General features: G+C 52.4%; 2 protein-coding genes across 15 annotated transcripts in view; one reads left to right on the top strand and one right to left on the bottom strand.

Moving 5' to 3' along the window:
- Positions 1–13,352, bottom strand: part of RALGPS1 (Ral GEF with PH domain and SH3 binding motif 1) — a 294,614-nt gene that overhangs the window by 103,130 nt on the left and 178,132 nt on the right. The gene's annotated exons all lie outside the window — the stretch shown is intronic.
- The window catches only part of ANGPTL2 (angiopoietin like 2), a 36,237-nt gene continuing 24,197 nt past the window's right edge, over positions 1,313–13,352 (top strand). The window contains exons 1-2 of one of the 3 annotated variants that reach the window (XM_072777981.1): positions 7,652–8,025; positions 8,155–8,293. The gene's annotated coding sequence lies outside the window, so the exon portion shown is untranslated. Of the gene's footprint in view, positions 1,847–7,651; positions 8,026–8,154; positions 8,294–8,342; positions 8,368–13,352 lie in introns of those variants that run through there. The other 2 variants (XM_072777980.1, XM_072777982.1) reach the window with 2 other exon arrangements.

The following is a 13,352-nucleotide window of genomic DNA, read 5'->3' as shown; positions in this document are numbered from 1 at the left end:
GAGTGGGTGGGCACCTTCACCCCCATGGCAGTTGTGGGGAGCACACCTATGCAGCCCAATCATCTGGCTAATGTTGTAAGATACTGCAGTCTTCTGGTGGAGACCTGCCTTCTAAAAAGGAAGAGGAGGGGGACTGACAGATGGAAAAGGGAGCAAGTCTGAGCAGGCTGGGAGAAGCTGAGGCAAGAAGCAAAGTTTGCTCCCTGCAAAGACAGGAGTGGTGATCCTGAGGAGCGGAGGGCCACAGTGGACCTGCTTGTCCAGGGACCAGCAACATGGTATGGCTATGCGTGCGGGTGGGGAGAACACCACTGAAGTTTCTCTCCCGATGTGTACCCAGATATCACCACCACCACCACCATCATCACTAAACTTTTTCAAAGAAGAAAGAAGAGTCACCACCAGTATTTCACACAGCTGTTGCCAAGGCAGAGACAGCTGTTCCCTTCCCATTACCCGTGGGCCTCCTTCCTCTGCCCGCAGTGCTGACATGTCTGTAGGATTGCTCACTTTGTGGGGATCTGGTGTGGTCTCCTGCTTTCTGTTCTGACTCTATGAACACCCATGAGCTCCACCTCAGCGACACCCTGTGCTGGGGGCTCTTATCATGTGCTCCTCAGAGGTCTGGAGGTCACCAAAGAGGTTCTGGGAGTGCCATCCCTGGCCCGCTTCCCTCCTGAGCTCTGAGACCAGCCCTCCGAGGCACCCCTGCCCTGGGCCAAGCCCTCTCCCACGTGATACCAGGGAATCCAAGGAGATAGATCACTGGTGATAGCTCATTTATCGATGCATGAAAGGGATGCCAGAACTGTGAAATGACTTAATCAAGGCCTCTAGGTGGGAAGTGACAGGCATTTCTCCTAGACGTACCACCCCTCCCCCATCAAGCCTGTGGTATTTCAGTGTCCTAGGCCCCTGCCTTCTGCTAGCTGTCAGCACAGATCCAGCTGGCTTCTGTGCAGGCGGCCTTGGGCTCCCTCCCAAGGGTTTAGAGGTGAGAGGGAAGCCTCTATGAAGGGCACCCATGGGGAGAGGCCATCTGTGCGGGGTGCCCTGCCTGCTTACCTGGGGCCTGTGGGGCAGTGCAGGGATGAGGGAGCCATCCAGGGGGAGGAGCTGCTTCCTGCTGCCTGCACAGCTAGAGCAGATCTGAACCTATTACCTGAGGCAGAGGGGACGCTCTTGGCCTCGGCAGAGCGCATTAGGGGCGGGCGGGCCAGGGAGTAGGGCTGGCCAGGCTGCTCGTGCCAGGGAAGGAGGGGGCCGGCGAGGCCGCCAGAGCGGGCTGGGGCGGGAGGGGCCAGGCCAGCTGGGGCCGGAGCTAGCGTGACATCACCGGGCGGCCCGCCTCTGTCTGGGGCTGAGGGGAGGCCCGGAGCCTTTCTGGGGCCTGGGGGATCCTCTTGCACTGGTGGGTGGAGAGAAGTGCCTGCAGCCAACCAGGGTCAGGCTGTGCTCACAGTTTCCTCCAGCGGCATGTAAAGGCTCCACAAAGGAGTGGGGAGTTCAAATGAGGCTGCTGCAGACGGCCTAAGGATGGACCCGGAGCCCTGAGCCCCAGCCCTGCAGAGCATGGCACAGAGGCAGACGCCAGCCCCTGCCGGGAGAGGAGGCAGGTTGTAAGCAGCCCCGGCAGGACACCTGGCCAGCCCCTGCCCGAGCCCTGGCCCCAGCCCGGCTGGGAGCACAGCAGAGCAAGCAGAGGCCAGTGAGGCAGGGCTGCTCGGCGGCCAGTCCGGCCTGCGACTCGGGGACCCCCTCCTGGAGGCCATGGACAGGCTGCCCTGCTGACGGCTGGGGTAAAGCATGTGAGGAGCTGCCCCGGGAGCCAAGCAGGAGTGAAGAGGTAAGGGGCCAGCTCTGTGGCACCAAGGGACCAGGGGGCAATAGGCAGCAGCTGGCCCCATGTCTGGGCGTTCAAAAACCCTAACCCCTCTAGCTGGGAGTGTGTGTGGCTGGACCCCAGAGGGGGTCACTCTTGCTTTCCCTTGGAGCCAAACAAGGCATCTGCTGGGGCAGATCTGTGGACACCTGGGCAGAGGGTGGTGTTCTGGGGGCATGAGACCGTGGGCTGGAGCTTCGAGGGCTTCATCTGTAAGCCCCATTCTGTCTCAGACAAAGAGCCTTTGGGGTGAAGGAGGCGGCTCCCGGGCCCGGCCCGGCAGCTGGGGTGCATGCGTGAGTGCGTGCCTATGTGTAGGTGTGTGCTTAGCAGGACAGGGGTAGCTCAAGGACAGGGGAAATCGTTTTTAGGTTTTGGGTTCCTATGCACCCTGGCTAGAGACTATGCCAAGGCAAAAGCAAAAGCAAACACTGTCCTGCCAGAGCTGGGAGCCCTTGTTCAGAAAGTTCCCTGGAGCCCAGAAGCCTCTGCTCACCCCACACCTGGAAAGGAGACGACTGAAGGGGTCCAGAGCTGGAAGGGACACATCAGCTAGAGACTTCCGTCACGGTGACTCAGGGCAAAGTGCTGCCCCGGCTTTCCCTGCACGTCCACAGATGCTTGAGCCCGCCCAGGACCAGATGATAGCCCAGGTCTCCAGCAGGCAACATGTGGCAGGGAAATAGGGGAGCACCAGGCTTCCCCGGCACCTCGGCAGGGGTACAGCATGGGCTCCACATTTCCAGTCCCTTGAAAGCACTCAGCATTAGATAACATTTCCAAACAGAAATTCTTCACTGATCCCTCCCTTCTCCTTCTGTGATAGTGTGTCACGGGTCAGCTATTGCCTCTGCTGTGGGATTATGAGAGCTCCCAGAGGCCAGTTCAGTTACTTAGAAAAGGATCTCCTTTCACCAGGGCTCTGAGGAAAGCCGAGAATGCCACTTCCGAAGCTGGCTGAATGCTCCCCACATGTATTTTCCCACATTGAGGCAGAGTAAGGTAGCACTTATGAGCTAAGTTCAAATCCTAGCTCTTCTACTTAGGAGCCACAGTTCTTCGGCCTCTCTAAACGTGTTTTCTTTTCTGCAAAATGTGATAATGATACCACCCATCTTTTAGTAATGGTTAACACTTACATTGCACTTTCTCTGAGCCAGGCACTTACCAGCTTGAGGGATCCTCACAGCCACCCTACAACACAGGTACTGTTGTTTATAACCATTTTATAGGTAAGGAAACCAAGGTGCAGAGGTTCAGAGGTATGCTCAAGGCCACATTTTTAGTAAGTGCCAGCACCAAGACTTGAACCCAGCACCCTGAGCCTCACTCCACTGCTTTCTAGGAGGAGCACATGGGATCATGTCAGGGAAGGCCTTAGCACCATGCCTGCTGTGTGGCAAACCCTCAGAATATGTTAGTCACCGAGTATTAGGACCCAAACAATCAGAATCGCAGAAACCCAGAAGAGAGCAGGGACCCAGATTCCCTATGTCCTGGACATCCTAATAGGGCTGTCATAAAATCCTACCAGGCCTTGCCAGTATGGTGGCTACTACTGCTACCCACATTGGGGGTCTTCCCAGGAGGCTGGGTGGTGGGCTTTATGTCTGAAGTGAATTGCAGCACGTCCAGGTCCTTGAAGTCCACACTAAGGGAGGGTGCAGACACCGATGAGGGGACCTCAGGTACATTTGATACCAACCTTACCACCCACATGGGCACTACCCATCTGCCGGGTGGTCTCCTGCCAGAACTGTAGTAGGTGAGGAAAGTGAGCTACCTTGGTGCTGTAGGAGGTCTGCACAGCAGGAAGACCGATGCCAGGCCTGTCCTAGGACTGTAGAGGGAGAGGAGAGGGACTCCACCCCCAAGCTCCATCTCCATCACCACCGCTGACCATATGGTGGCCAAGGCCGGTAGATTTTACACCAGCCAACACTGGTGCATCTTAGCTCAAGACAGTGGCTTCTCTCCTGTGGCCCTAGAGGTCACAGTGGATTCCCTGAACTCTGGAGAGCATTTTGAAAAGCTGGTGTTACATTTGTGCGTCTCTACCACAGGCCTCTGGGGCCACAGACGCTGCAGGTTTCCAGCTCCAGGCTAGAACCATGCTGGAACCTGGCAGTTCACTGTGCTCTCAGGGCAGCTCCAGCTGAGCAGAGGCTCTAACTTCACAGGCCCAGCTAACAAAAATTAGATCAATTATTACTCAATAATTAAGGCAGTCATGGTGGAACAGACAAAATGTGTGAAACACATGGTCCAGGAGAGGACTACAATGGTCCTGCTGTAAGCTCATGGGCAGAGCAATGAAGACACTTTTCCATCTACCCATCCATCCCACAAGGATTTATTAAGTACAGGCTGCACTAAGTAAAGCATGTGCATTATCACATTTCATCCTCAACAGAACCCTAGGAGATAGGTTCTAGTTTTAGCATCCCATTTTTCAGATGAGATAACTAAGGCTCAGAGAGGCTAAGCAACTTGCCCAAGGTCACGTAGTTGGTGATTATGTGGGCCTTGAACACATATGTAGGCTGTCAGCCTAGCTCCAAAGTCTATGCCTTTCCCACCCCACTCCACTGCCCTGTTCAAGGTATCCTGACTTCTCTTTTCTTGACCCTGTCACTGTGTCCCCCAGCAGCCAAGGCTGTTCTGGTTGCTGTCCTACAGAATGCTTATGCCACACTGTCTGAAAACCACATGCTTACCTGATTTCAATGTATCACTTGCTTGTCAAAGAAGCCTACCTCTGAGACAGAACAGGCATTATCAACCCCCCTCTTATAGATGAGTCTCAGCAGAGCTCCAAAGCACCATGGGACTCTGGCACCAGCTCAGTGGGGTGGAGCCTCAGGCAAACATTCATCTGTGTGTCTGAGATACCATTCATATGTTTCCTACATCTCTACTTCGAGACTCTATGGGCTGCAGAATCAGAGTGCAGGTCCTCATAGTCTGCACTGGGCCACACTCGAGCAATCCTGAGAAGAATCAGAGAGACAGCAACTGGTAGCTACCTTAGAACAAACAACAGGAGCTCGCCCAGGGCAGGTACATCCAGCTTCTGGTCTCTCTGAATCATTTCACTCAAAATGGTCTCAACTGACAGTAGTCAGATGCAGTGGGGCTCTACTGGTAGGGCCCACGGCCTAGTGGAAGGAGGCAGAAGGTGAATCTATCACACAAATGCACAACAGTGAGAGACCTGCAAAGAGGGGGCATGTGGCACTAGATGGGTGGTGCCATCCCATTTTACAGAGGAGAAAACTGAGGCTCAGAGGTTGCGCACCTCTGCCAATGTCCCTCTACTAGTGGGCCGAAAAGCAAAGATTCAAATCCAAGACATACTGGGAAGTTGCAAGAATGAATCAATTCACTGAATAGCATTCTTTTCTGTGAATTTATATAAAACACCCCAAATAGAAGGGTTATTCAGTCACTGGCAACTGGGAGTTTGTGGTGATAGATACAACATATCAGACCTCACGGTGAGGGTAGTTTTAATAGCAAAACCGTATTCCCTCATATTGACTGTAAACGATATGACTGATTTAATAAGCCAGTGTGGGGGGGGCAGTTAAAATTTAAAATGTTACAATGTCTTATTACAAGTGTACATCAATTGTGAGACACATTCTGATCACAGAAATGTTCCCATGTTGCATTGGGCGGGGGGGCGGGGGGAGCGGTAGGAACCCAGGCCTCTCACAATTGAACTATTGTGTTAGGTCTTTTCTCGGGTGAAACCAACCAGCCCGTGTTGGGGCCAGCAGCCCCAGAGCCTCAGCCTCCTCCTGCTACCTAGTCCTCTAGGAAGGCAGGCACAAGACCACCTAAGAAAAGCCCAGAAAGGGGGCGCCTGGGTGGCTCAGTGGGTTGGGCGTCTGACTCTTGGTTTTGGCTCAGGTCATGATCTCAAGGTCATGAGATTGAGCCTCCAATCAGGCTCTGTGCTGGGCGTGGAAACTGCTTGGAGTTCTTTCTCTCTCCCTCTGCCCCGCTTACACTTTCTCTCTCTAAAGGGCAGGGTGGGGGCAGGGAGCCCAGAAGGATGTCTGTCCTTATCACTAAGAGGTGCCTGAGGAACAGCTCCGTTCCAGGAGTGACTGAAGTTCTGCCTGAAGTGGCCCCAGTTCAACCTGCATGAGCAAAAGGAGGTATTTCTTAGTCACCGTTGGCCTCTAATACTCAGGGCCAGGCAAAGAAGGGATTTGTGGAGTGAATGAAGGAAGGAAGGAATAAATGAATGAAGCAAGCAAGCCTCAGATCCAGACCAACAAGCCTCTTTGTCCCATGGTACCATACAACTCTCCCCTGGGTTGTCCAGCCAACAACGCCCCTTTGGGGCACCTCTACTCCCACTTATGCCCCCTGCAATCCTCACCCCAGCTGGCTCGGCTGCCCCTGCAGCTCCGAGCTGCCCTGCAGGGTACTGATCAGCATCCTACCTGTTCTCTGTCCTGCCTATTGCCATGGGCCCCTCGAGAGCAGGGAACTACTTGTTTCTGCTATATCTCCAGTTCTAGCGCAGGGGCCAGAACAGGGGAAGTGCTTGGGAGATACATTCAATGAATGAAATCCTTGAAGTCCTATTTAGGAATCTAAGTGCTGTCCTGGCTATTGGGTATTCAGAAGGGAAATGACACTGTCCCCGCTTTTAAGAAGCTCGCAGTCTAGGGGCACACAGCCAAATGAACTGTGTCTGACATGCTGTGATGGACACAGGAAGCAGCCACAACTGCTCCTGGGGGCTGGAGGAGGGAATGTGGCTTCAAAGGGAAGTGGACCTGGGAGGTCAACTGAGAGGGAGACAGGTGTGCATCAGGCAGGCCGCGGGGGAAAGCGCAGAGGTAGGGAGCATGAGTGTGAGCGTGAGCACAGAGGCCCTATTTTAAAGCAGGATACCGACACGACCAGCTGCGAACTTTAGAAAGACGGGCCTGGAGCAGCCTGCCCCGTGGAGTGCAGGGGAGCGAGCACCTGGAGTAGAGGGGTTGGTTAGGGCTATGTAGGTAAGAGACCTGGCTCTGGGGCAGACAAACACAATTCCAGACCTGGCCGCTGGGGCTTGGTAGCTCTGGGGCTCTGGGCAAGTGGCTTCATCCCTGACCTCTGTCTCCTCTTCTGTGAGATAAGAATAATCACAGGCCCTACCTCACAGAGTTACTGGGATCTGAGAGATAGGCACAAAATGTGCTTGTCCCAGTGCTCAAAGGAGGAGGCCAAGCCAACAGGCTGAGGTGGCCTTGGGTGCCAACCATTCGGCCTGGCCTAGAAGAGTAGCTCCAGGCTGGGTCCAGAGTCCCCAGGAAGCCACTGTGGGGCAGCAGTCCCTGGTTTCTTCTCCCTCTCATCTGAGGTTCCTCCAGACCCAGGGCTCCAGAGCACACAAGGCACTGCCGCAAACGCAGCAGCCAACTCAGAAGCTGGGCTCTGACATGGCTTCTGCAGACTCTCCCCGCCTCTGCTCTGTTGGCTGGGGCTCCTGGCACAGAGGGTTCAGTGCGCAGGCTTTGGGGGAATCACAAAATGGTTCCCAAATAATGCACTGTGAAAAAGTAACAGCAGCATCCCTGTCCCCCTGGCAAAGGCAACCAGCCCCCCACTGCCTAACCACATCCCATCTTGCCCTATGATCTCACAGTATGACCACAGCCGGCTTCCTCTGTGAACTCAGCCCTTCCCTGGAGCCCGCAGCTCCCCAGGGGCAGGAGCATGAGAGCCAAGGGCATCAGGCAGATTCAACCCCCACTGCTGTTCTTCCAGGCAAATCTGTTTTATCTGACACTACCTGCCTGTCTGGTTTATGCCTGTATTCCCATCACCCATGACAAGGGTGGACTCAGGCTGTCACAGTTTACAAAGACCAGCTGGCAGGGAAGGTTAGGAGATGGAAGGCTGGATGGATGAACAAATGGCTCATTTGAAGGTCTTATGAGGGCTGAGCTGGCAGGGTCCGGGAACTGGCTCCAGACTCCTTGGGTGCCCACATGGCCTTCTGGTGGGGAATGAATCACAGGATCCTAGGCTGGGAGGGGATGGCAGTTGGAGATGTGGCTGTTCCCTCCCTGGCCCCCAGGCTAGCAATGAATCACCTAGGACAAATGAGGCACAGTTTCTTCAGGTTTTCTAAGGTGAGGACGCCACTGTTCATCCGCGATGCCCATTTTGGGGTCTTGCCACTTGGATAATCAAGAAGCTGTTTCTAACATCTAACAAAACTCCCCCTTGTACTAACCTGAAAGCCATTTCTACTTATTCAGTCAACAGTGACTAAGAAGCAATCTGCATCCTGGCCATGAAGCAAACAGACAGGCACCTTTTGTTCATCCTGGTTGGAGAATCAATCTTGATGGAAGTGAGGGCTTGGACATTGCCGCTGACAGCTGAATCCCAGTCCTGGTATTTATTCCAAGGAGCCTTAGACAAGTAACCTGACCTTTCTGGACCTGGGTTTACTCTCCTGCAAAATGCAGGTGATAATACTTTTCTCCTGGGTATAAAGGTACCTTATAATTTGGTGCCCAATCAGGACATTTTTGAAAATAAGAGGGGGTGCTATTAATAATTACATAACAGGCCTCAATGGGAGCTAACCTTATGCACAGAGCAGTACATGTCAATGAGAAAGGGCACACCAGGCACACGGTGAGTTTACTAGAAACAGACGAGGGCTATTGTTATCTATACTTTTGGGTATATGGTCAGCTGGGCCCTCTGGGGCCCTTTTTTCTAGAATTTTCCTTTATCTGGGTCTCTCCCACATCCTGGATTACCAATTGGTTTAGGTACCCACTGGTACACCATGCATCTCAACCAGCTTTAGTAGGAAAAGCTGTCAACTTCGAAGTTTTGATTTTTTCTTCTCGGTCCTGATGTTGCCTGATGTTGATTGTTAATCAGGTCTATTGGACTGCCTCAAGCACACTCAAATTCCTAGCTACCCCAAAGGCAGATGCCAGGGGCCAGCCAGGCACACTCAGGGCCAAGTGGTGGTTCCAGATTCCTGCACCGCCAGTGGCAAGGGGTCATTTCTCAGGCCTCCTGCAGGGCCCCTGGTCTAGACTCATCCCCGGCTTTCTGTGATCACGGAATTGTAGGGTAGGGCTGGTGACAGATGCAGGGGTGGGTTCTGTGAGCCTCTCACATGGGACTATAGCCTAGATGGGTGACAAGGCACCACCATGAGAGCTGGTTTGAATCCAGAAATTGTCCTGGGGACTCCCCTTGTCTGTGGGGGTCAGAGAGCAATTTCTTTTGAGTGTCCTGTCACTCTAGCACTTTTCTTTCTATATATTCAGCATGGTATATTTTGGGGCTCCGCTATTGAGTAATTCAGTGACTATGGGTAAAATGACTCGCGGTCTTAGAATATGAATAGTTCCCTCACCTGCAAATAAGGATAATTGTCAGCCCTGCTGTTAGTCTTAAAAGCATCTTTGTGGGAATCAGAAAATGGCTATAATAATAAATACCCCAAACTACAAAGACCATTGAATGTGAGTTGTGCTCCTTAGAGTGGCAGAGTGCACAACTTGGGCCACCACCCATGGCAGCCTGAAATAACAGGGCTTCCCTCCTGAGGTTGTTGGGAGGATTAAGAAAGATCATGTATATAAAGTGCTTGAGTCATGTGACAACAGAGTGTGGTTATCATCTTCAGTGTTTGAACTTTTCTCATTCCTAACCCTCGGGGCCACCAGTTTCTGCTGCAGGGCAGGACACAGAGCTCCCTCCTATAAAAACAATTCTTCCTACAAAGTGGCCTCATGCCTGGGCTGCAGTGCCATGGTGCTGAGTGGGAGGTGGACACACGGTGTGTGGCCCCACTGCACTGGGCCAAGCAGGGACACTCCGGCTGCCCACCAGAGGCTGGGTGGGACCCAAGCCCAGGGGAGGCTGCCTCCCAGTGTGCAGGGGCTGTCACGTGGCTTGGTCACACCAGCTCCACTTGTGGGGAGGGAAACCCGTACATAATGGAAACTCCTCACAATACAATGTGGAAAAGCAATTTTAAGAATCGTTTTTATTTTCCTTTCGAAGCCAAGGAAAACAGTTGCAGTTGCTTTTCTTTGTTGGTCAGAGGAAGAAAGTGAGGCGCACCACTCTGATTGCAGTGGAGTTCTCCAGGCCTAAGATGACTGGAATGCTGGGGAGGGTTATTTCTCTTGGGGTGCAATTAGTTGAATAAATATCAAGAGAGTAAAAGGAAACAAACTCATTACTGCCCATTAAGAACTGCCAAAGTAGCATAAAACTGAAGACGGGGGTTAGATTCTTTAAGGAAAACAACTCCAAAGCCGAGGGCAAGGCATAGTACAGCCCTTGGTGTCAGGCTGACCTGAGCTCTCGGCTGGGTCAGCTCCAGCTCTTATCTGCATGGACTCCTGGGGAAGTCACTTAGCCTACCTGGGAGTCAGTGTTCTCATTTATAAAATAGAAGTGGGGGACAGCCACCTGGTTAGACTACCTGTGACGGTGTGTGTCAGGCACCCAGCACGGTGCCCTGCTCCTTCCCTTCCTTCTAGAACCCACTTGGCCCCAGATGACACCTGCCAAGCCCAGACCCCATGGAAAACTAACAGGAAGACCCAGAATCGTGAGCCCCAGAACTGGTGTCACTGGTAGGAGTGCCATCCAGAGCAAGATACCTGACACCCCCTCTCAAAACGGCAATAACTAACTAGCTCTGAACGTTGGGATGATTAACTGATAATGTGTATGCAAAGGGCCTTGTGAACCTGAAAACTGTGTGTTAATTCATCAAGTTTGGTGCTCTTTTTAATCAAACAATTGCTGAGAAATGCTCTTTCAAGACAGCACAGCCTATGCACTGCATTTGCCCAGCTGTTCCCTTCCCACTCTTGCCCAGCACCGTGTAAGATCCAGGGACAGAGAGACAGCCAGGACCCACCCAGTCTGACAGAGGACGGCTTTAGAGCTGGGTGGTAAGGCCAGACAGACTTCCTGCCCAGGGCCCAGCTCTGTGAGAGGCCCAAGGTCCTCCTCTGAGAAATGGGAGGAGCATTAATTATGGTATCACCCCCACCCTCCACTCCCATGTCAGGGGGCATGGTCAGTGTTCCTCACTGAGTCTGGCAACATTGTCTGCCAGCATGCTGCCATCACGTTATTATTATCATCTCTAGTTTGGGAAGCATTTCTATGTCCTTTAAGTAGTGTGCAAGGCAGGTTAGATCGCCCCGTTAGATCACATTTCACCGAAGAGGCTTGGCCTTCAGGATCGCAAGTCCAAGGGCACAGGCTCTGATGGGGAAGCTCTGGGAGCCCAGGTTTGGGAAGGGACAAGGCTCAATGATAAACAGGGTCACCCTGCCAGGTCTTGAGGCCTGGGAAGGCTTGGAAATCAACCATTTCCTGGAGCCAGGTTGCTTCCCTGGGCCCCTGGTAGTTTCTCTGTCAAGGCAGAGGCCCGCACGAGCACCACCAGCATGGGCACCAGCTGCCTCAGGTGAGCGGCCTGTGGGAAGGCACCTGCCTGCCCACCCTAGCCTGTGGCACTGCTCCTCCCCATTGTTTTGGGCCAGGCGTGGCCACGGGCTGGTGCAAGAGCAGCCAGAGCGCTCTGGAAACCAGGCAAACACTCACAAACTCAGCCCCGTTTCCACTCACGTCACCACAGCCCTACCTCCTAGCCCAACCCAGACCAAAGACCGCTGAACACCTTTCTCTGCCTGGCCTCGATCAAAGTGTGGGCTGGCCACACTTCCTCATTCAACAGAAAACAGTTCTGAGTGGCTCTGGGGAGCCCAGGGCCTGTTTTGTAACAGCCCACGAACTGGTACAAGGTGGGGCCTGGACCGAGGCTGCTCCCCAGAGAAGCCACAAAGGAGCCTGGGGAGGACAAGACTTCCAGCTTCCATGTCATGCTAATCCTTTTTTTTTTTTTTTTTTTTTTTTGTACTAAAGACCAGATTAAGTACATTTCTACATTTCTATGTCAGTAAGAGTTTGAAGGCTTGAATACATGAGATCAGATCAGGGACACTTTCCTGACTTCTCCAATTATCCCTGGTTCTGCCACCTTCCAGCTGTGTGATCTTAGGCAACTCACTCAGCCACTCTGAGTCTTAGTTTCCTCATCTGTAAAATGGAAATGACAGCAGAATCTTAACAGTATCTACCTTGAGAGAAGACAAAGTAGAAAATGCTTGCAAATGGCTTGTGAGGAGCAGGTTGGATGTTATTGATAAATATAAGAGATGACATCCAGGGCACCTGGGTGGCTTAGTTGGGTGTCTGCCTTCAGTTCAGGTCATGGTCCTGGCATCAAGGCCTGTGTTGGGCTCCTTCCTCAGTGGAGAATCTGCTTCTCTCTCCCCTATTCATGTTCTGTCTCTCTCTCTCAAAATGAAAGAAAGAAAGGAAAGAAAAAAAAAGAAGAAAGAAAGAAAGAAAGAAAGAAAGAAAGAAAGAAAGAAAGAAAGAAAGAAAGAAAGAAAGAAAGAAAGAAAGAAAGAAAGAAAGAAAGAAGGAAGGAAGGAAGGAAGGAAGGAAGGAAGGAAGGAAGGAAGGAAGGAAGAAGAAAGAAAGAAAGAAAGAAAGAAAGAAAGAAAGAAAGAAAGAAAGAAAGAAAGAAAGAAAGAAAGAAAGAAAGAAGGAAGAAAGAAAAGGCCTCCTCCTGTGTAGCTGGCACCCCCTCATGCCATCACCTGCATGAGCTCCCCTGGCCCTGCCTCTCCATAGCCCTCCCCACTGTGTGGAAGCTGTTGTCAGGTGTGCCCTTTTATTCAGCCCAGAGATATTTACTGAGTGCCACATGCCACATGCTTGGCATTGAGAATGGAGCAGTCAGCCCCCTGCCCTCCTTGCGGTTCCAGTCACTGGGGTGGGGTCAGGAAACATTTTACATCTGTTAACAATGAGGACTCTGGAGAGGAGGGTGGGGAGGTTACAGTTTTAAGTGACTGGGTAGGCCCCACTGGGAAGGTAATATCTCAGCAAAGACCTTAAGAGGTGAAGGAGTGAGCGATGAGGAAAGGGGGTAAGAGTGTTCCAGTCAGGGAACAGCATACAAAGGTCCTGAGTCACAATCGTGCTTGGCGAGCATACGGACCCCCCAGGAGGCTGTGGTGGCTGCAGCGGCATATGGATGGGGTGGCAGGAGGGGATGAGAGGAGTCAGAGAAGAGGTCAGGGAGGGAGCGAGCCAGGTCTGCAAGAGCCAGAGACACCTTCTAAGCTTTTTCTCTGAGTTGAGGAGCTCCCTAGGGATTCTGAGTAGAAGATGGAACTTTTTAAAAAGGATCAGGGATTCCCGGGTGGCTCAGCAGTTTAGCACCTGCCTTCAGCCCAGGGTGTGATCCTGGAGTCCTAGGATCAAGTTCCGCGTTGGGCTCCCATGCAGGAGCCTGCTTCTCCCTCTGCCTCCCTATCTCTCATGAATAAATAAAAATAAATAAAAATCTTAAAAAAAAAGAAAAAGAAAAAGGATCACTCTG

The sequence above is a fragment of the Canis lupus genome, chromosome 16 (assembly GCF_048164855.1).
Source record: "Canis lupus baileyi chromosome 16, mCanLup2.hap1, whole genome shotgun sequence".
Classification (NCBI taxonomy): domain Eukaryota; kingdom Metazoa; phylum Chordata; class Mammalia; order Carnivora; family Canidae; genus Canis; species Canis lupus.
This window is presented reverse-complemented; position numbering and strand designations above follow the sequence as displayed.